The sequence below is a fragment of the Acanthopagrus latus genome, chromosome 16, assembly GCF_904848185.1.
Source record: "Acanthopagrus latus isolate v.2019 chromosome 16, fAcaLat1.1, whole genome shotgun sequence".
In the NCBI taxonomy this organism is placed as follows: domain Eukaryota; kingdom Metazoa; phylum Chordata; class Actinopteri; order Spariformes; family Sparidae; genus Acanthopagrus; species Acanthopagrus latus.
The window spans coordinates 21292721-21312967 of record NC_051054.1 but is presented as its reverse complement, the minus strand read 5'-3'; the positions used below and the strand labels follow the sequence as shown (position 1 = coordinate 21312967).

The window sequence follows — 20247 nt, the reverse complement described above, 5'->3', positions numbered from 1 at the left end:
AATCCGACCTGACTGAACCAAACAAGTGGATCCATAAATGGAGCCATTCTGTGAAACATAAGCCATCCAATTCAAGCCCAGTCTGAACAGTCAATGATAACTATTAGCTTATGGTTTCACACACAGCCCCAAAGATGTTAAGCATGAATCACCAACTGAGAACGCAATTAGTTTTATTCATGACCACGGTGGAGCGGATACCCATCAGGCTGTAGGGTAAATAACAATACTACAGAAAAGCCCCTCACCGCTTAGATGCTAAAGAGAGAGAGAGAAAAAAAAAATGTGGTTTGTGCTGACTGACAGCTGTGGGGGTAAAATGCCTCGGGGGAGGGACACCTACATAGCTCAGCTGGCGAAAGTGCTCTCTGTTATTTCATCATTTTGGGGTTTGAATCTGGGGCCGAAGCTGAGTCACCTCTCAACAGAGCCCTTTCACCTGACCTGTCTATGAAACAGCAACAGTCTGGGAGTCATTTTTTACGCTGGTCCTTAGTTTCTCCAAAGTTATAATTACTCGTCCCATTATATTTAGAAATGGAATGACAGCACAGTATGATATTTAACAGTCTAATTTTGGATAAACATTATCGTCAATATGAGATGAGAGACCACAGGAGCAGGTGCACAGTCTGGTTAAAGCGATTGCTGGAGGTGTAATTTCTCCTGGTCAGGGCTCAGTCAATCCTGTAATGGCTCCTCTAAGGCACAGTAAGCTCATTAGCAGGCAAAGCCTTTGTAATCTTGACACATACTGACTTTTAACCAGCGACGCTTAAGAAATTATACACATTTCCCCGCTTGACTTGAAAGCATAGAAACCCAACTCGATCTAAACAAGCTAGGCAGTCAGACAGTGTAACAGAGCTGTTTATCTACAGGGAATTAGATGGGTTTGTGCAAGCTCTGACTGAGGGCATGGAAACAAAGGGCTTTACACATCATGGCTTTCTGTCACCTGTGGTTTGAAAGAGCACATTCATACTGACATGCCTGACATCCATTACTTCTCAAGGACAGGTTGTCTTCCATTAAAAGGACACAAATGAATATTTTCTGTCTGTATGCATGACACTGTATTGAAAATAGACAGCATGAATCATTGGGAATCTGTTGTTTATTTCATGCTGATGAGAAATGTCTTGATGCCCCCTGATTCTAAACACCATCATGAAAGTGCCCTTGTGTTCTCTTGTGTTAAATAAAACCAACTTTCTGCATGCTGGTGCCACCCTGCATGCAGCAGTTATCAACATAAATGTCAACCCTATCTTGCAATGTTTAAGGAACTTTATACACCAATACATGTTTTTTTTGTTTTTTTGTTTTTTTGTTTTTACGTGAAATAAATTGATACAGTAGTTGCTTTAGATTCCATTTCTCGTCTTTCCATTTGCCTCACTGGTGAGAGCTTTCTGACTGTGTAAAGTGGCTTTATCAAAAACAAACAAAAAAAAAAGAATAGGAAGCTGCAGTGTACACAATAATACCATTCAAAGCTAGACTGCTTTCAGAACCATCAGTCATCGTCACTTTTACTCTGCCTCGCAGCACTGACAACCTCCATTATGTTATTTTTTTTGTTATTTCGGTTGTGTTTGTTTATTTTGTGGTACAGATCTACCTATCTATTCATTTCCCCTTACAATACAGATCTGGAATATCCAGATTTTAAAACTTGAGACTGAAAGAAAAAAGAAAAAGAAAAAAAAAAAAAAAGTCGGACCATATCCATTTATAACCTAAAGGGTGAAGCAATCAAACATCCATCAACATCCAAAAATGTTTCCGTGCACATGCCGGAGAGAATAAGGTCCTTCTATTCCACTTACCTCTCTGTGGCATCAACTAGAAAGAAAAAAAATAAATAAATAAAAAATGAGAGAAAGTAGCCACAATAGGTGATGATCAAATTCTCAGTGAGAGTTCTCTGGCAAAATAAAAGACAAACGACAAAGAGAACCAAAGGGAAGAAGAGGGTGAGTGAAGGGGGGCCGGGTGAAGAGACAAATGAATGAGAGCTGTTTGAAAGGATGAGAGAAAAAAAGAGAGGCTGCTGGAAAGAAAGTGAGAGTGAACAGAGAGGAGACCAGAGGAGCAGGTGGAGGACAGTGAACTCATACATCTGCATCTGTCATGACTTGGAGTTTTTGGGTGCATTTTCTGTGCTTGGGAAGTTTTTCCTTTTGCCCGAGTATATCAGCAGCCTCTATTAGTTAGAAAATGTGCCACGTTTGCAGGAAGGTGAAGGCTGCAATCTGCCACCTTGTCTACGTGAAAGGGAGGTGTAATATTCCTTCTTTTCAACAAAGCCGCCACTAGGGTAGGTGTAAACATGTGACGTGACATGAAGCACGAAGTTGGGCATGAGCAGTGATGTACAACATATGCATCAGAAGAATATTTAGCCCCATGATACCAGTGTCAGTCATAATTTCTGTGCAGCTGCCTGCTCAAGGCCAGCGGGATGCAGCATAAGCATGACTGGCCACTGCCTTGTCATGGGTGCCCCCCCCCTGCCATGGTATTAAATGTGGCGACACTTGATAGATTTACTTATTTATAGACCTGTGGCCCATATTCTCATCTCCTCAGTCAAAAACATGCCAATCTTAAACCCCCGCACTTATAGGAAGCGTGCAGCGGAGCGCCTCGCCCCCTCCGTTAGCACCAGACAGCTAACAGGAAACAGGTCAATTTTTACTTCAGAATAAGAGCTTTACATTGCACCCCATTGGAGTTTAGAACTGTGTTCTTAGTGGGGGGCTTTTAATTTGAAAGTAGCGACCGTTAGTAGCTTGCCGCTACAACAGCAAGAGGACAACCAAACAGCTACAGAGATGGACTGACTGTTGTGATCAACTGTTTCCTGGTTTTAAAACTCCCCGGCTGTGCGTCGCACAATGGTGGACGTCATCGACACCTCCACCCATCTCACACAACTGCTGGCACATTGACAACTTGGATTTACATAGCAGTGGAGGTGGAAATAAGTGTACCCTCCTAAGCGTCATATTGATGGACCAAAACAGACCCCCAATATATTGCAGTCTGTCTAAACTTGTTGACCTAGCGACCAAAATGACAGCCCAGTATAAAAACGGCTAGAAGTGCAGCGGAGGCTGGGCGTGTCCTTCTTGGAGGGCTGAAGCGTATCTCCCCATCATGGTTAAAACCTTGGTCTACTCTTCATTCACTGCCAGACTGTGTTGTTTTTTTTTGTCTTTCAACCAGATTTAACCCTGTTTCTTCCTCTGTCACCCACCAGCCTCCTGCCTACACACCTCTGTCACCAGCCACACTGCCACTCCCCGAGCCGAAACCTACTCCAGGACCTCGTCCACCCTCTGGAACCACCTCACCACCACCACCCAGCCTGCCACCACCATTCTCTGCATTATCTGGAGTTTCCTAACCTCTGGTAACCCCTCTCCTCGCAGAGCCTTCTTCGTTCTGCTTCAACAAGCTACCTCTGAACTGCACTTCAATCATCAATTGTTAAATAAATCACCTTTAAACCGTCTCCACTCCGGCTGTCTGCTTCTGGGTCCATCTACGAACATTCAAATGGTCACAGCATCATGTTTGAGAAAACCTGTCAGAGATGGATCCTGCATTTCTGCAGCGTTGTGCCTGAACGCGTTCAGTGAACGATCGTTCATGAACTCATATATTTTGGTTGAACATGAACTAAACATACTGTGTTCTGCCTGATGAACATTATTGTGAGCGTGTTCATTCTGGGGCTCTCTCACAGTTTAACTTTGTTCGAGAGAGTGCCAGCTTTCCGTCGAGGCTTCCAGGCGAAAGCTGGCTAAAACACACCATGAACAGGCCTTAATATGTAGCTGGAAAACACATTCAATCAGGCAACACCAGCCACCACAGAGTTGCACTGCCACGTGTCATCAACATGCGAAGCATGGAGGCAAAAACAAATGAAGACAGCAGTGCTACCTCAGACTCTGCCTCCATTCATACGGCATCTTCGTATGATTACTTAAAACAATTTTTATGAAAAGGTCAGTGATGATCCAGGAGGGAAAAATCTGACCTTTTTGTTTAAACTTTGCCCGTCGGGTTTCAAGAATCCGTACATCATAAACATCAACAGCAGACCTGAAATGGCACAGTGAGCTAAAGCACCCAGTGAGCCTTTCAAGGTACGTGGGAGTGAATAGAAAATCAAAAGACACGGCAACAGCAAGCCAAAACAGATCCTCTACCACCCAAATCACATTAACGGTGTACAGTAGCGGCTCCGCTGTCTTCATCTCCCAGCTGCAGCTGGACATCCTGGTTTTGCAGTATATTGTCAGAGAGCTGCAGCTTCAGTGTTGAAACTGAATAATTGCTGTCTGTGGTTCTACATGGGCGGTGGCAATCGTTTTGAAAAAATAATAGCTTGCAGCAACATGTTGAAAAAAAAGAACTATGAACTTGTTTATTTTTGGAACTGTGAACTTAGTTCAAAATTTAGAATCATGAACTAAGAACTGAACTAGTTCATTTCAGAATTTGTGAACTGAACTTTGAACTAGTTCGTGTAGAAAGTGAACTTTCCCAACATCGCATTTCTGGGCCTTGATATGGTGAAATGGTTCTCCGTGAGATGCCAAAAGCTATTCAAGGAAGTGCCATGAGTAACTGAGGTAAAGGTACAAAAGGTTTTGGAGAATATAAAGTGATAGAAACGACGACCGATGCATTTTCTTTGCACCAAAATTCCACCTTCAACTTTAAGCATAGTGAGAGGGAGGATTAGAGGAAACCATTCTATACCCAGACAAAGACATAGTGTGTAAATGATGCAAAGCAACAAGCACTCCGCCCAAAGATGACCTCTGAGACTGATTCTGAATGACTGAGTGAGGGAGGGAAAGCACAGCCTATAGCAAGTGCTTTTTATTATAGTTTTTATTATAACTGACTGGCTCTCTGCTCTGCTTTCAGCCACGCTCAGCATTGGAATTGGCATCTGCTCTTGGTACTGTTGATCTGTGTTTTTTTTTTTTTTTTTTCTGTCCAGACCGAAGTGCCAACCAAAAGACTATCATTACCATCCCAAGAGCAATGCAGCTAGAAAAAAGATACAACAGAAAACAAGATGTTTTTAAAAAAAAATGTTCATGCTGGAGCATTCTTTAAAACTGCAAACGGGGAAAATGAACAAAGACTGGCCAGTTCCACAGAGAGGACAGATCAGAAAGTAAAGAGCACATCATCACCGCCACTAACAAGATGCTCTGATTTTATTTGTCATATCTTGGTCCTGATCAGTCAACACATTCAAGCTGTCAGGTGAGAGGAGGAGGCCTTCTGATGAAAAAACCTTGTAGCCTTCACTCCCACCGCTTTCATTTCCGCTTTCTTCTCAGCGTCTCCTGTTCGTCTTCTCTGTATCACTTGCCTTTCACTTCAGCTGTGATTTTCAGTCTGTCATTTACGCTGAGGAGATAATGGAAGACTGTTTAAAAAAGCTGGTGTCCATGTCTCTCGGGGTGACTTAAATCATCTTTACAAAAGGCACTTTGAATTTTGAACAAGAAAGACGAGGCATTAGTGCAGGATTCAATCTATCACACTTTGTTACACGGCTGACTAAATGTACATTTTATACTCAGATTTGCTTCAGATGTGCTTTTACATATGTAGCGATTACTGACATATATATATATATATATATATATATATATACAACTGCATCAGTGCCCTGTTGTACTGTTAGAATGGGAACAGCTCTGCCATTACCTGAACATATTTCTGTGGAAGAGCAGCACACGTCAGCAATTACATTAAATAACCTTCTGGTCATTAAAATTGATATTTGTATTACACTTTAAAAGCTGGAGTGGTTGGCAATAGCAGCGGTTTTATCGTGCACACTGATCCATTAGTCTATTCATGTAGCTCACTAGTTAGAACACACTGCCAACAAAGCCAAGGCAATTCAAAGTGCTTTATGTCAGACATTAAAAAGCAAGTAGGGAAAAAAAGGCAATGTAGTGAGAGACATTTACAGCTGCATGTCGTAAGTTCTTCTAGAAGCATTTTTTGTTACATTTGAAGAAAATCTTTTGACATAGTGCTGGCAATCAAAAAATTAAATGCTCTGACAAACAAAAGTATAAAATACTCTATAGTATCTGTGGCTCTCTAATAGGCTCATCCAATCATTTGATTCCACCCTCATGAAAAGTTCGGCTGCCTTCATGCTTGCCTGTCTGCACATTAGCGATGACAATGATGTGCTGTGCTTACAGTACAAAAGTCTTGAGATTGCCACTCAGTCGCTAACCCAGTAGCACAAAGCACACAGCATCTGAACCAAAGACCATTGCTTAGCGGCTAATGTAATCACATAGGGTGAGTGTCACGCCAGGTAGCCTTTTTGGACTGAGGTATGTTCATGATGACTATTTTGCTTGTGTTTATATGATTGTTGAACCACTTCATGTATTTATTAGAGTGAAAGGCTAAGAGAGCATGTCGAACGCAGGGTACTCGGCACAACCAAATATGTCTTTTGTAAATATGTACCTTTGCACATGATTTAAACAAGTAAGATTAAATTTTGCATTTACATGTTTTGTCCAAAGTGACTTCAAGTAATTCATACATACACTGGTTTTGGTGGCTGCCAGGCAGATGCTGACCAACACATCAGGAGCAGTTTGCAGTTTAGTATCTTCCCCATGCACACTGCTGCATGTAGACCAGGGGAACTGAACCAGCAACCTTCGTATAACAAGATGCTGGCTCTACCCCTGAACCTAAGATGTCAAAGGAAAAAAAAAAGTGTTTTCTTTCACCACACTTTACAGTTACTATCTGTGGCTCCAAGCTATGAATAAGAGGAGGGTCGTGGTATCATAAGAAACAAGAAAACAGCCTAAACAAACTTGTTAAAAAATAACTCCTTATCCCATGCCATGTCAGTATAGAAACTGATGTCTCCACATATTGTGATGTAAAGAATGTTACAGCAACGTGTTGGGGAAATCCTATGGACATTCAAATCCAAAGTGGGCGTGGGTTAGCGTGTTGTTGTCACACCGTGAGTGAAGTGGTAAGTCACCTCAGTTATGTTGCTAGCTTGATAACATGTAGGTGTGAGTTATTCATTAGTAAACAGTGAAGCTTGCAGTTAGGGCTTGTCAACGTTAACAACTGCTTTTGTCCAAAGCAACTTGCAGTAATTCATACATACATTCATACTGACGGTGGTGCTGACCAGCACATCAGGAGCAATTTGGGGGTTCAGTATCTTGCCCAAGGATGCTTGGACATGCAGACCAGGGGGATCGAGATGCTATCTCTACCCCTGAGTCACAGCCACCTTAAAACTTAAAACTGGAGATTTAATATGGATGTGAACTTGTTCACTAGTGAGGTATAACCTGAGAGGTGGTACCATCTGAGGGAAAACTGATGCCAAGCAGTTGAAAACACTTTATAGAATATCAAGGCAGGTGGCAAACAATTTCCTCCACTGATTCGTGATTGATAGCATTAAATTGTGTCATTCTAACCTGATTGGTTTTCAGTGGACACGACACACACAAATGATACCTTTAATGGAGCTTGTTTAATTTTCTGAATTTTGTCAGTGAGGACAGAGGCACATTTTATCAGATGACTCAGTGTATGGAAGTTGAGGGCAACTGACACGAGTTTTGTGAGCCTGTCAGCCACAGCAAATAAAGCAAGTGCATTATTAATATCCTTGGAGATGATGTCAGAGAAGGACTGCTTTGCATTTCACTGGTTATAATGAACCTGGAGATTAGTTTTTCACCACCTGTGTTCTGCCTTCCAGCACTCTGGTATCCACAGCAGTTATTTCATGCTGCTGTCCTGAGGGTTGTCAACACGAATGCAGAAGTTTACTACTGTTTTCAAATATCATTTTGTTTTTGTTTTTTTCCAATACATATAGCATTTGAATATTTGAAACAGTTTCAGGAGTAATTTTCAGCAATAACGACTCACAAGTTTCTTGCCCTCTCTTCTCTCCAACAGCGTTAACACACACATCAGGGTGTGTCAGTAGATACAAGATCAGCCTGATGTTAAATGAGTTTTCAACTGAAATGTGTTATACAAGCATCAAGTGCATGCTGTTTGCAAGTGTGCAGTCAAGAGACAGATAGAGAGAGGCAGCGTGTGTGGTGGTGAGTATGTTAGTTTATAGTCATGCTGTAACACTTTTAAAGTTTAGGTTGTTTGTCTGGTTATTAAAGTTGAAGGGGTCAGACACAGATTTAGCAACAACTTCGACCCAGGCTAAGGTGGGCCGCTGCTAAAGGTGGACCAGTCATTCTCACTTGAGTAACACACCTTTTCTCTGACACCACTCTTACAGGACCTTAAAGGAATAAAAAAAAAGCCATTTTGGCATTCATGTGAACAGGTTCAACCATTCACACAGAAGGCCTGAGACACACTTGTCACGTGTGAATCCAGCGTGGCTGCTGCGTCATCTAGAGATTTGCACTCTAGTCTATTTCTACAATGGTTCTCATAAAACAACCTGAAAACGACATGTAGACAGCCATATGGACACCTTACTTTACCTTACTTTTCTTCTGCCTTGGCAGTTTTCCATTTGTGCAAACTCAAGTCTTTCCTATAATTTTAAGGCAACTACACCTGATTACAATAGAGTTTGGCCTAATATTTCAAGGCTCCTAGCATGTGCCCATACTAGTTATCATTAAAGTCTGTCCAGAGATGGAAAAGGGTCACCAATTTTCTCACATGATGATGAGCCGATCAAAGAGCTGATTTGCTTAAATGCTTCTGCATTTCTCTAAGTCTGCGTTTCTGAGTTTTCTCTCTGTGCCTCTTCACAGTTGGGTTGAGTGAAGCGGAACAGAGGCTAATTGACTTGTAGTTGTGTTCTAGCTCTTGGTGGGGAGAAGGCTGATTGAGATGAGCTCTATAGGCCCCCTGTGGCTTCATACATACACACACACACACACACACACACATACACAGGCTTTCATAGAGATACAGACAATTACACACGCTTAGAAGTTCATGGGGTTTTAATTGTCTGGTCTCTGAGAGAGAGAGATATTTTTTTTCCTGCCGCAGGATCCTTGTGGGGCAACACACTTGAACCTGCCGCTACGACTGCACATGCATGCAGGCAGCTGTTCAGACCAGCAATCGAAACACAGGTTGTGGACATGCTGGAAATGCATGTACACACCTGCTTTATGTTTAATATTGAAGAAAAATATATTGAATGTCAACCTGTAGAAGATGAAGACCTGGCACTGGTAAATGATGTACTACACATATAGACAGGTAGATACAAAACAATGCTTTTCCATTATGTCATTAAACACTGTGACTTAAAGGTTGGTAGATGTATATTTGGAATCTGCGGGGAGCCAGGCTAGCTCTTTCCCTCAGCTTCCAGTCTCAACCCAATCGCCAGAATATGTTACGTATGTTTCTGCAAAGCCACATTTAAGTTAAAGGTGTATATTTCTTTGTGTATGTTCAATTTTTCCATTTCTCTAAGGCACAAAAGACGCAGGTTTGGCTCTAAATACCCCATTTCTGCGGCATAAACACAGCAGGAAACGTCCTGATGTCTCCTTTAAAACACCTGATTCTGTCCCCACTTCCCATCCAAAATATTTGGGTCAGTGGTGTCACGCTTACAAATGTGCCAATGCCTGACTCATACTCCAGAAAGGAAAGCAGGTGCACATGATATGTCACGTTTTGTACAAGTGTCAATATGATACATAGCCTATGCCACTCAGACGTATCTGTGGTTTAAATGTCAATTGCTATCATTTAATCCTGGCGACTAGACTGTGATCCTTAATGCTAAGCTAGGCTAATTGCATGCTGGCGCCAGTTCCATGTTCAGTGCAGAGATATAATGACTGATATTGATCTTCTCCAAAAAAGACCACCAAACTGCCTTTTAATGCTGTTGTGAATTAAGGACGTCTTCTGAAAAGTTATAGTGTGTTACACAGAACTGTTTCTTGGCAGGTAATTGGACAAACCCTCTGTCTGTAACTGTCTGTCACAGGCTAACTTCAACCAATCAGATCAACATTAGGAAAGCACTACCACCAGAATGGCCTGGTGAAGACGTGAGATGACTGAAAACATCGTTTTCGAACAATAAAAGCCTTCATGGCCAATCTTTGCTCTTCTTTCAATTAATAAATACTGTCCAATTTTGATATAACTGATGCTATAGCATCATCTACACTGACCTCTTGAAGACAAGTTCGGCCACATGGGCGTAGTCTGCAATCTAGATCGAGCTGCGAAATCACATGATCACTTGATCCCACAAATCCAGCAGCCTCACATGGCAAGTAAGGAGAAGTCATCCACACCTGGGTCACGTCATCCCCCAGAGCAAACGGGACACTCTGCTAGGCTGCTAAGACCATCTTTACCATCGAAACAAAAAAAAAAAAAAAACATTTCCGTGACTGAGATTGAAAAAAAAATCAGTGTAACTTTTCAGCAAATTACAGAACAGGATGATGGCAAAATGTTCCAGACCATTTTTCCATTTTGTATTTTGCATTAAATTATCTATTCATGCTGCGGCTTCAGATTGTATAATGACTGACATCATCAGAATAGATAGCAGGTGTAATGCTGGGACAAAACGGTGGGCAGCATTAATGCTAGTCAGAGCAGCTCTGTCTGTGTGGAGATGAACAAACACATACGGTCGATTCTATTTTAGCCAATTGGACCTGAGAGGAATTTGCTCTTAATCATTAGCCACTATTCACCTGGCTGAGAATACCATGGTTTTAATTACATTTAGAAATCAGTACTCAGAGATAGACAAACACACACACACACACACACACACACACGTATTGCTCCACATACAAATGCATAACACCCGGTTTAATTTGACTTAAGGCCCCGGGGAATAATTCAGAGTTGGGTAATTCGGCACACATTGCTTTTCATGAGCTCAAAATAATGAAGCTGGTAATCTAAAACAAAATGCTTCCCTCCGACCAGTGTTTATGGAAGGTTGCACATTTGCGCATATATATATTTATATGTGGAAAGGGCTTGGAAGCAGAAGAGAAAACAATGATGGATGATATTTTTTTACCCCAGATTCTCATTCATGTACACCATAGCAGTGGCTCACGTACTAAGACACAGGCATCCTGCTAGACCTTCCGTCTGTGAGTATCTTTTCAACATCTTGCCATGTCCTGAGGGCAAAAACAAGCCGGGGAGAGGGGCTCTGCCTACCTGACGATGATGTCAAAACACATGCATGCATTACCATCGTTGGGCTATCTGTTATAGTACGTTATCCATAGGGAGACTTTAATGTTCCCATTGCTGTATAAATAAGCTATGCAGCACTGCTACTTATACTTCAGGAGGACAGCAAACTCACGTAGTCCACCTGCTCATTGCTATTCTGATATTATGCAAAGTGAAGGCTCATGGGAGAGTGAGACCTCCATCAAACATATCATCTGGTGGAGGCTTTTAGCTAGTGTGCCTTATAATAATCCTAATATATGGTTTTGGATGTGTGTAGTGTGAGACGGTTCAAGGAACATAGCTGAATTCTTTATGGTGCCGTGAAAACATTTCACATGCTCAATTAGTCCCATGCAGCTGCTGTTTGGTGCTGTAAAGACAATGATCTGAACAGCATGTATTTCATTAATGTATTCAATGTTTTGGAAAATGTTCTTATTTACTTTCTTCACAAGAGTTAGCCGAGGAAATTAATACCACTCTTGTTCGTTTGAGTTAAATTTGGAGCTGGATCCAGGTGGTGATTAGCCTAGCTTAGCAGGAGAAAACTGCTAGCCAGCTGGCTCTCTCCAGAGTTACAAAATGCACACACCAGCACAGCTACAGCCCGCTAATTAACATTGCTTAACTCAGACACACACACAGTAAATTCTAAGTTTGTGTCTCAAGGGTTTTGTAACACCATGAATGTGTCCTCAAATTCTGCAGCTGCAGTGAAGTACAGACATGCGGCTGCAGCCTAAGTTTGCTTGGATGTTTGTGCTGTAAAGGCTAGAAAAGTTGCGCCATCTGAAATAGAAATGCTAATTCTCACTTTATTCAGTTATAGGTCTAGATAGGTCTGCCTATTTGTGATCTCAAGGGGGAGTAGATGGATGGCACATTGAGATGGGGGGATGCAGTTTGGTGATTGTGGTACCTGGGAGGGTGGCGGCCCCCTTCAGATGGGCCACTGCCTGTTCTGTTTTAGTTAGCTGCATGACTAACAATGGCATTGTCACGCCATCACATAGATTAGAATGAAATATCAGCACTCTTACCTGGATTTGATTTTTTACATCAGTTGGTCTCCAAAGTAGACAAACTTTGTGATCTTCTCTTCAGTATGTTATGACTGTAGCCACTTTTTTTAGTCATCTGCTGTGTGTGCCCTATGTTTGTTCTGCCTTCAGTCGTCTATGCAAATAGGTGTGTGCCATAGCCGCACCGTGATTTTATATATTAGCAGGTATATTTAGCTTATCAACAGTGTCTATATCTTACATGCTAAACATCCCTCATTGCCATGGTAATAATAGCATTGAGCTCACCGCCGTGACTAAGCACAGACGCAGATCTATCTATAGCGTGGCTATAGATTCCGTCTGGCAGGTAAACATGCATAGTTTTCTGTTTGCCAGAAGAGCTTTTCCAAGAAATACCCAACCGGTACGAGGTGTTCATATGTTCATTCTACTCCTGCTTCTCTTTCTCTTTCTTATTATCAGTATTTATACCCCTTGTTCTCTCTCGCTTCTATTTTTTTTTTCCATCTGCTTCAAGTGTCAAACAAATGAAGCCCTCAGATTAATCCCAGCATGTATAATCTAGTGCAATAGTCTTTTGTTTGTTTGTTTCCTGTGTGCAGACACCTGAAGCTTCTAATCTGCACACAAAACACACATACATACATGCACGGCAAAACGCACCCCAGAGCTCATACACACAATTATCCAGAAACAATGGAAACAAAGTCTTTAGAAGATTTATAAGCAGCTTTATTTGACAGGAACACGTCTCACTCTATACATCCTCTCTTCCACTGGAGACAGACAGCTGGCGTAGGGTTGAATTGAAACAAAGGCAAAGAGAGCGATAGGAGACAGAGGAGGGGAAAGAGAGCTAGGGAGGGAGACGTGAGAAAGGGGATAAGCAGAGAGACAAAAAGCGAGCGAGAGAAGGACTGAGATGACGAGTGGAGCTGGCTCACCCCGTTTCTGTCTCTCCATGCAGTCTGTTGCAACATCTTGCAGTGGAGTCTATTATGATTCATTAATTTGAGCTGTTTGGCACACCGATGCTAATTGCAGCTCTGAATTCATTCGCTTTTAGTTGGCACATAGTTCTGCTCCTGCTTTGCCTCATCTCATTAAATCATGTCACTTCACAGTGCTAAATTAGGCCAAAAACAGTTCCTGACGTTCAAAATCGAGTACGCGTACATTCATTTTCCTCTTCAGCTTCTGCCTATCAGAGTCACGGGAGGAGTGGAACTCTACGGACTGGCTGCCAGTCAAGTTAGTTAATTAGATTTTAGTGTGACCTGAAACCATTTTGTTTTTACTTAACACACAAAAAAAAAGTTTGTTATAGTGATCAAATCCAATAATAGGGTGTCGAAAGGATGCTCCGACCGCCTGTTGAACCTCGGATTCAGGACGAGCGATGCCAGTTCCGTCGTAGCGGACCTGCCTCAGCAGTGTTGCATCTCACAGGGAGGGCATCTGGGGTACACTCAAATAAACACAATTTCTTCCACCACTTTGCAGCCGCAAATCTATCAGTATGATGCAATCCAGAGGGGAGCGTTTTCTCGCTTCTAAAGCGGAACAGCTTTTAACATTGCAGACGGATTCACAGTGGGGGCCTGGTTGGACACCGGGACCAAAGGGACAATTGACACCTCCACAGGATGGAGACGAGGTCTGTTCTCCGCTTGAATGCATCAGACGTCCTCTTGAATTGGTATTAACTGTTTGTTTCATGGCTATACACACTCACGTGAATCTTGTGTCTCATCTTGTTGTATATATTTTACTATTGCTGTAAATATTTGTACTATTTTTTAAAATATCCATAGTTTATACTTGTCTGTCAAACAAAGAGCTGCTATCTGTGTTTTGTTGTTTTTTTTACTGAAACAATGACAATAAGAATATGTTCTATAAACATCAGATGGATTGTAATTAATTGTTTAGCATGAATCTCTGTCTGCCATGGAACACATGTAACCTTGAAGACCCCTGTTTTCCCTTTACAGCGGAGCGTGGTCAGATAACAACCGAGATCATAAATCTGCCTGAATTGCAGACTGATCTGAATGTGAAATGGTTCTACCTCTGCAGCAACCTTTCAAATCAGTATGAAGTGACTGATTTATTCATTTGTCACAAACTCATCTCATTCAGTTAAAATCCTTGCTCAGGTTAAAGGAAATCCCGGTGTTTTAACACCTTCCAAGCCAGAGTTATTAATTTAAGATTTCCACTAAAACTCAGTGTTTAAATAATCTATAATTGCGAGAATTATGGTGTCAAACAATGAAAGGACAGAGAGGATTGGTTGATGGAGCGGAAACCACTTAACACAAAACTGCTGGAGACAGAGGCTTATGCTCTCTAATTTTTAATACTCGCTTAGTTTTAGTCATTTATACTCTTGTCCTCTGTCTTCTTGTTGTCACAGTCTGCACTTCCAGTTTTTTTCCACTCACCTACTCACCTCACTTCTGTTCCTACCTGCCAGCTACACCCGACTCTTTGCCTGACTCACCTTGCCTGGACTCTCAGCTGCAGCTCATCTGCAGTCAGCCAGAGTAAAGGCTCCTCTGGCGAGCTCACTCGTTGCCAGATTGTTGTTTGCTCTCATGACAGACAGCATTTTTCCTCGGATGGATTTCCCGGCTTCAACTCTGCTTTGTCCTGACCTACCCGCCTCGTCTCTGCCACGGTGGAGATCTTCGCCTTCTGTTTCATCTGTGTCCTGCCAGATTCCTGGTTGCCTGTTTCTGCCTCGGCTGAGCTCCAGCCATAATCCTGGTGGGTTTCATCTCCCCTAAGACTCTGAGTGTTACTCCCTCCCCCGGTCACCAGGTCTGCTCCGGCGTATCTGCTCACTCGGCTGGATTTCATGCTAGCTGCAAATCTCATGTGTTTCCTGCCTGCTTGTTGGTCTTGTGAAATACTCATTAAACTCACTAGTAACTCTGTCCGGTGTGTCTCACAGTTGGGTTCAAACCCGACTCATTACACTTGTTACTTGTTTACTTTTTTGCTCTTTTTCGTTGGGGGCTAGTTTCGATTTTCCCTATTTGATCCATTTGAACCACATCTCAACAGCGACTGAGTTTGCTTTTTTATAACTTTGCTACCAGTTTATATAACCTTGTGGTTTTCGAAGCCAATTGAACCAGAGTCATTCTTTGCCATCAACCAGCTGAGGCCCAAATAGACAGCCTGTCTGTACTAAGCCTACAAACACTGATCTGCTTCCAATTTCAAACTAACATTGCGTGAGGAGACTTGATGGAGCCTTTCCACCTTTTGGCTGCTTCTGTTACATTACGCTTTCTTCTGCTTTTTTCCGTGAGGGTCGCGGGGATGTTGTCGCTTTTACCTCCCTTTTACAAGGGGCTGCGGGAGTTACAGGGGCCAAATCCAGTTAACTCTATGGGCGAAGGCCAGGGTACACCCTGGATGAGTCGCCAGTTCATCACAGAAAACTACATCTCCATCAAATCTATCACCACTGCCACTCCCTCCACACACACTGCTAGGTGCAACCTCTCCTTTCAAAAACCCATCGCTCAAATCACCAGAACTGACTTCTTCCACGTCAAAAACATAGCCTTTCTCCACCCATCACTCTCCTTCTCTGCTACAGAAACCAGACGCCTTCATCAAGTCCAGAAGACAATCATTGCAGCGGTATCCTGTACGGCACACCACACTCTTAAATAAACTCCGACATGTCCAGATCTCTGCTGCCTCCCTGCTCACCCAGACCTGCATCTGTGGCCACATCACCCCCATCCCACAACAGATCCAATTCAAAATCGCTATGTATTATTATTATTATTATTGTTGTTATTATTATTATTATTATTATTATTATTATTATTATTATTATTATTATTATTATTATTATTATTATTATTATTTATACTTTTCCTCTTCGGAGGTGGTGTTCCTAAAATGAGTGCAATGTTGATTTGCTCCTGTGTTATAGAGCCTGTCACTATGATATTAATTCTACTTGTTCAAATAAGTAATTACAACCCCATATAGAGAAGCGGGAGTGTAAAACAAGCCAAAGGAAATAAGAGGGTCACCAGCTGCACTTATTCCCAATGTAGGTTATTCATTCAAAGAGATTTAAGTAGTTACTGTGGATGTACTTGATACTTTAGACAGTCTGCAGTCCACCTCATGAAGATATTAAATTGGTGTTAGACTGAAAGTAAAGTGAAATAAAAAGTTTGGTTATACTACTGAGTCCTTGTATAAAGACAAACTGTATCGTCGTCCTCGATAAAGTTTATTTCAGTGGTCATTAGGCATTAGCAAAGTAGGACAGTCATTCACATAGATGGGATTGCTATTTTTGATACAGTTTCGACAAAAGTTCCTCCTCCCCAGATAATTGACATTTGATATACTCAAGGAAGGTTAAAGAGAAAGACAGATATTACACTATAAGACAGTTTCATGACTTTGACATCATTCCTGTTTTACATGAATAGGAAAATAAATTGTTACTAACATGTGAGGCAGGTAAGAAGTCAGTCTTATTCTGCCACTGCTAAAAGCGCTGCACTTTGTCCTAATAACCCTTATTTTGCAGAAATTACTGAAATCTAAAGTCCAATAGATAGGGAATGATATTTTAGACAAATGCTAATGTGACTGCTGTATGGACCAGCCAAAACAATCTGCTCATAGCTTGGAGTCTGAGAGGGTCAGGCTTCAGAATCGAGGATTCGTAAATATAGACCACTGTGGCCTACAAGGGGATTATCTGCTTCCAAAGCTCACTTCTTCAATCCCAACTAGAGAGAGGCTTCTCACATTCTACCTCAGCTATCTCCTCTCATCATGTGGGTTTTGAAAAGTGAGTGGGAGTTATCGCTGGAAAGTGAAAATAACAATAAATATCCACAGCTCTCAGTAGCCTCATGTCGCATTGGTTTACCCTCAAACATATGTCAGCGTACAGCCCAGGTAGCAGGAGACATGTTGGTAGTTAACGTTCCTACAAACCATCGATACGTTAACATTTCAATAATATGAGTCATGTCATTCACATTACATTACATTACTTTTTGTTTTTGTTTTTTTGCCTTTTTTGTGTTGACCAAAACAGGTATTTTAAGAGTGTTTTCTCACTTTGGCATATCTGGTGTGTGTTTTTTTTATGCTTGCTGTCTGAGGTCACTTGCATTTGACTTGGTAACTTGTTTCCACTTGAATTGGTTGGTTTTCTAAAAATAAAAAATACAAATAAATAAATAAATAGCACCAACTAGTTAAGCTGCTTTGGTTAGGAACATACCTATATTATGTACATAGGTGCAGTGATGTTACTTCACTTCTTGAGCAAGTTAAAATACCTAACCACTGACTTTTTGTTTCACACTGGACACAGACAGCAGTTTCCTGGATGAAAGTCCATGACTGTACTTTTTTGTCTTTCATACTACTTTGACTGACTTCCTCCTTCTCTATTCAAGTAATTACTATGGCCACTAGAGGATGCCACCTAACAAGGAACATCAATATGGGTCATTATAAGCTGCTTTTAAAATTGACCAAGATGGACATTTTTCTAATGAGTGCAGGCTGGTCGAATAACCTTCCCACCACAAATGAACCTCTCCAGAATTTGTCAGTGGAAATGAATGTCATCACATGAAGATGTACGCTCATCAGCGTGAAGGCAGTAGTGTTAATACTGAGGCAGAGCCTGTTAGTCATACCTAACAGGGATTTGGAGCTCTTTCAAATCCAAGACAGTCCAAATGGATGCTTTTTATCCTCCACCTCTCTGGGCTAAACGACGATCACGTGAGTTGCTTATGTCCTGCGTGTGCCACAGTGTGCTCGCAGGAACACAGAGGGGTTAGTAAACCATTCTTAACCATATCAGTTTCCTGTATGGCGGCATTTAAATGCTGAAAGGAAAGCCCCCAACTGCACTCTACCGTGAGTGGGCTTTCTTTCTTTCTTTTCTTTCTTTCTTTCTTTTTAATAGAGTTTTCAACACTCTGCCTCTGCAAAGGCAACACTAATTTCAACCTTAAAAAACCCAAAGAGCTACAGCTCAATAGAAGATCCAATGTACTACAGCAGATGGAAAAAAGAAATTGGAAGGGGAGGGGTAAGAGGGAGAAGAGGCAGTACAGAGGAGATGAAAAGGGGAAGAGAAAGAATGAACAGGAGGCAACAGAAAACAAAAAACAGGGAGGATGAGCAAAGAGACTGAGTGAGTGGTTGACACATGCCCCATGCAGAGTTTGTGATGGACTATTATGGCGTGGAGCACGGCTTATGCAGCAGGCAGACACTGAATCGAATCCAAAAGCCGATGCTACCAAAGTGGCTTCCACACAGCTGATTCTGTCTCTTTATCAACACATTGATGTTTTTCATTCAACTCACATCGACAGACTGGAACATTAATACTTTTGATCCTGAGAACTTTTCTCTTTTTCATCACAGTCATGCTTTATGTACACAGAGACCAGAATCTGCCACTGTTTTCTATAGACTGGAGTGTCTCCGGTCAGGTTGAAAGAAAACCTCAATGGGGCTCCAGACTAACATTTCTTACTCGGAGCACAGTGGCCCCTAACTGAAAATTACTACTGAGCTTATCAAGGAGAAAATAACCCAGAGATTACTTTACCGCTCCGATCTGGTTTTGCTCTGCTATCCGGCAACTGCCATGTTGTCGACAACTGGCAGAGTGTCTGCGATAATCACATAATGACTCGCGACCGCAGTTATAGGTATTTGTTCTAAAAACAACAACACAAAGTATTCCTGACAGAAGGATCAGCAGAACAACTTCTATTTGTCTCTCTTTTGAGGTTTGTGTGGTGGTGTCACCACACAGTGTTTTATTTTGAAAAGTAACCAGATGTTATATTGTTGTTTTGGTGCGTGACTTCCTGTCTGCTCTGTGCTAAATTCCACACATCAGCCACTTACACTGCCATTCCCCATTCCCTGCCCGTCTCACACACATTTGCCTGCCATCTGTGATTCCAGATTCTTTGACTCACACCTCCTCAACACCAGCAAATTGGAAGCACATTTGTCTCAAATTTTGGTTGCAGTCTGCAGCCCTGCCCAACGTTAACTTCTGTATTCACCATATTTTAATGAACCTGGATCCAGTTTGGTTTTGTGTGTGTGTGTGTGTGTGTGTGTGTGTGTGTGTGTGTGTGTGTGTTTTTAACATTCTCAAGTGTTTCAGTTCTTTGCACTCAAATATTATATCTGCATTCAGCTGACTAACAAAGGCCCTTTGTAGAGCACCTGTTTTTTTTATTCATTGCACTTTAATTAGTGAAAGCACCGTTCATTACTGTTCTTTGCAGGTTGGCAGAAATGTGGAAAGAAAATCATTACTTAAGTAAAAATTGATGAAGCACTTTGTGTGAATGGATATACCAGAGAAAACACACAAAAAATCTTTAAATAGTTCTTTGTAAAATATTGAACATCACCATCTCAGTAGGCTATGTGAGGGAGGATGAGGGGGAATATCAGTTCCCTTATTTGCAAAATTTCCAAAATGCATACCCTTTGTTAACCTCTCCATCTCCTGGTAGAAGAGAGAGTGCAGGGGCAGAGGGATTCTTGAGTTGAATCTGTAAGTCTATTCTGCCTGATATATATATATATATATATATATATATATACATATATATATATTCATTCATATATATATTCATTTATATATATATATATATATATATATATATGTGTATATATATATACACTATATTACCAAAAGTATTCGCTCACCTGCCTTTACTCATTCTATGAACTGAAGTGCCATCCCATTCCTAACTCATAGAATTCAATATGATGTCGGTCCACCTTTTGCAGCTATTACAGCTTCAACTCTTCTGGGAAGACTGTCCACAAGGTTGAGGAGAGTGTTTATAGGAATTTTTGACCATTCTTCCAA

General features: G+C 41.5%; 1 protein-coding gene across 2 annotated transcripts in view; it reads left to right on the top strand.

Annotated features, from left to right (window-relative positions):
- The first annotated feature begins 415 nt into the window (after positions 1-415).
- Positions 416-20247, top strand: part of lrfn5a (leucine rich repeat and fibronectin type III domain containing 5a) — a 156495-nt gene continuing 136663 nt past the window's right edge. Inside the window, exons 1-2 of one of the 2 annotated variants that reach the window (XM_037072675.1) lie at positions 416-3168; positions 3269-4163. The gene's annotated coding sequence lies outside the window, so the exon portion shown is untranslated. Of the gene's footprint in view, positions 4164-20247 lie in introns of both variants that reach the window. The other variant, XM_037072673.1, reaches the window with a different exon arrangement.